Raw genomic sequence first — 3,250 nt, forward strand, 5'->3', positions numbered from 1 at the left:
AGCAGCAGGCGTCTGAAGGCAGGCGGGGGGCACCCTGAAGAGCAGCCCGGCCTCCCTGGGGCCTCCTGCCTCCACACACAGTGCAGATCTGCTGCGGTTCCTGCTTAGTGACCAACTGGGCAGGCCTCCAGGGCGGCCGCTCAGACGACAGCAGCTTCCGACCGGCCCCTGGATCACGGCTGCGGCACGAAGGGAATGTCACACCCGAGAATGCCACCGTGCTCCCAGACAGCACCCCGCTTCCGGGGGAAGACACCGGTTCCCGGCTTTTCATACAGTAAGTTAGCAACCTCACTGGCCATTCAGATCCCAGCAATAGCAGGTCCTCATTTAGACCAGAAGGAAGTCTGCTTCCTGAGCCGTATCAGAACTGATTCAGAGGAAGAGGCACACTGAACGGGAAAGCAGTTCTGGGGCTTTTCATGCACAGACAAGGTTCCCTCTCGCCGGCAGAGAGACGTGGAGGTCCCCTAGCCAGGCCTGGGGGGGCGGGGGGGGGGCTCTGTGAAGCCGGAGACCGAGTCTGAGTCCCATGGACCTGCCCCGAACTAAATGGCATGTCCGTCCGTCCTCGCTCGCCAGGCCTGTAGTGCCGGCAACTACGGTGCTGCGTACAACTAGCCAAGCACGTGGCCGCCGTCCACTCAGGCACCTGTCCTGTGGGTGCGGCACGGGGGGCCGTGCGGACAGCAGGGCGTGCCCTCGCCCTGAAGGAGCCTCCGCCTCCACAAGCACCAGCGCAGGTGGTGAGTGACACGAGGGTGCAAATCAGTGTCTGTTCTCACTGAATCCAACCCTTCGCCAATTTCCTGATTAAAACCAACAGAGAGAAGCCAACACTAATAAGACTTCCTTAGGAATCACTTATAAAACAGCAAATGGTTCACTCTGACCACATTAGCAGGGCGGCAGGGATGAGTTCTCCGGCCGGGGACCTGCACTCCGAGCTTTAACCTGACGGGTGTGTGACAACAGGCTGCACGGCGCTGCACGACCGGCGTTTACTGGACATGAAGCAGCGCTGGGTTATTCGCAGGTGGATCCACGCGGCGTGGCCGGGATCCGGGAGCAGCAGTCGGAGTGCAGCGCAGGAGGAGCAGAGCGCAGACACCTGCCTGCGGCCTAGTGTGCTGGAGCCAAACAGCACCTGATACACTAACTAGGAGCCATTTCCTCGGAGGTCTCCCATGCATGAAGAAAAAGCCTCTTAAAATAAATGTAAAATATTCTGTGCTTGATGGTGTCTGAGCAAGGATTCAGTCCCAGCACCGAGGGCAGTCAGCGCTCCTCACTCAGCCTGCAGGCAGGAAGCAGGCGGCCTGCGGTCTCCCAGTCACCTCCGCACAGGGCACAGGGCACAGGGCACAGGGCACAGGGCCGCACTGTTACTTCACACCTGAGTCAGCAGCGGGACCGCAGGCTCCCAGCTGGGCGTCCTCAGAGACAGAGGAGGGCTGTGCACCAAGCGCGCTATGAGCTCAGGAGCAGCGCTGAGCAGACAGGACGCTCGCCACTGCAGTTGCTCAGAGGCTCAAACTTCAGGACACGTGCACCTTCCCGCCCCGATTTTCCAACAGCCGATCCAATTATTATCCCAGCAGAAACGTAAGAAATATTCCCAAGTAGGGCTATGATTAGTCTACAAAAATGTCTGCCTCCACTTCATAATAGTAACGTTATTCTGACACTAAAGAAAAGAAAGGAGAAGAGGAGGCCCTTAGGATAAACACAAATGGTGACACAACTTCAGGCAATCAGGGAGCACGTGAGTCAGCAAACAGTGACAGGCGATATAAATGAGTGGCCAAGGCACTCAACACGGAGAGCACTAGCGGAATTCAATCACGGGCTCCCCAGAAGCAGGCACACGCTACTTCAATGCAGACGGCGGCCGACAGGGTTTCAGAAAAGTGATAAAAGCGTCCTTCACTCACCAGTGCTGGATCCGCTCTCGGCAGCCGGTGACCACCTGTCATGGAAACAGATAACTCCTCATGAGAAACAGGGCATGGCACAGCCCAAACCCGCGCGTCGCCGCGAGCGGGCCTTACAGATTCCACGGCGCCTCCGGCCCCATCTGTACGTGTCACCCGCACCGAGATGGGAGCGCTGGTTCCTAAGCAGCACACTCTATCACACCCTCTAACGCGGGCTGATAACCGCAGAACAAATTACAGCTCCGGCTCCGCTCGGTGCAAAGCCCGCTGCACAGCAGTGAGATGACACATGATATAAGATAACTAGTATTTTGTACAATCTACAGACCTGCTTTCAATGTTACATATTTTGTAGGATACACAAATGTTACAAATAACAAAAAAGCTCATGTAACATCCACGTTTCATCAGTTAAAAAAATGACAGTAGTGAAAATATTTTATTTTGTCAGTATATCTCCGAATGTTCTCACCTGTGATTTTTATTCTGACGCATTAAAAATGAGTTCAGTGATATCTTTCTACTACATTTTCAAAGGGAAATACTTGGGATAAAGAGATGCTCTGAACAGCCCATTCGTTCCCCCTGTGAATTATGATAAAAGTGTAAGCACCTCATAGGCAGTTGAGCCTATAATAGGAAAACAGTAAAATTAATGACAAAAGTTGTTTGTTTCCCTCCGCGGTATTTCCGCAGAGTCCCACAATGCTCCGAACACCAGTAAGAACACTAGCCAATAAAGGGGAAGACACTTACATAGCGATTGAAAAGCAACACTGTTTCCAAAGATTATTAATCACTTGCTTTTACATGGCCCATTAATAAACATCTTAAATAATAATTTCAAATGCTGTAGCACCATTTTAGAGACAAAGAAACTAAGGAATAAAAGCCAAAAGGCTCAATACAAAGCCACATGAAAAAAAAAATAGCAGAATTATCTGGGGTCTGGGGTATTGTTTTGTTTTTTTTTGAAACCTCACCTAAGGATATGTTTAGTTTTTTTTATTATTGATTTATTTTTATTTTTTATTTTTTTTTAAATATATTTTATTGAGTTTTTACAGAGAGGAAAGGAGAGAGATAGAGAGTTAGAAACATCGATGAGCGAGAAACATCAATCAGCCGCCTCCTGCACACCCCTCACCCTCCTACATGCACCCCCCACCAGGATAGCACCCGCAAGCTAAGTATGTGCCCCAACTGGTACAAAGCCACAACCTTGGTGTATGGGACGATGCTCCAACCAACTGAGCACGGGCCAGGGCACTGTACCCACTGCTCTGGCTCACTGTTCTGAACACCGATAACTG

At 51.6% G+C, this 3,250-nt stretch overlaps 1 protein-coding gene across 2 annotated transcripts in view; it reads right to left on the minus strand.

The window, feature by feature from the left end:
- Positions 1 to 2,858, minus strand: part of URI1 (URI1 prefoldin-like chaperone) — a 26,065-nt gene extending 23,207 nt beyond the window's left edge. Inside the window, exons 1-2 of one of the 2 annotated variants that reach the window (XM_015568586.1) lie at positions 2,410 to 2,858; positions 1,935 to 1,969 (exon numbers count right to left, since the gene is read on the minus strand). The gene's annotated coding sequence lies outside the window, so the exon portion shown is untranslated. Of the gene's footprint in view, positions 1 to 1,934; positions 2,369 to 2,409 lie in introns of those variants that run through there. The other variant, XM_015568585.1, reaches the window with a different exon arrangement.
- Positions 2,859 to 3,250: the final 392 nt, after the last annotated feature.

This window comes from Myotis davidii, unplaced genomic scaffold (genome assembly GCF_000327345.1).
Source record: "Myotis davidii unplaced genomic scaffold, ASM32734v1 scaffold1745, whole genome shotgun sequence".
In the NCBI taxonomy this organism is placed as follows: Eukaryota; Metazoa; Chordata; class Mammalia; order Chiroptera; family Vespertilionidae; genus Myotis; species Myotis davidii.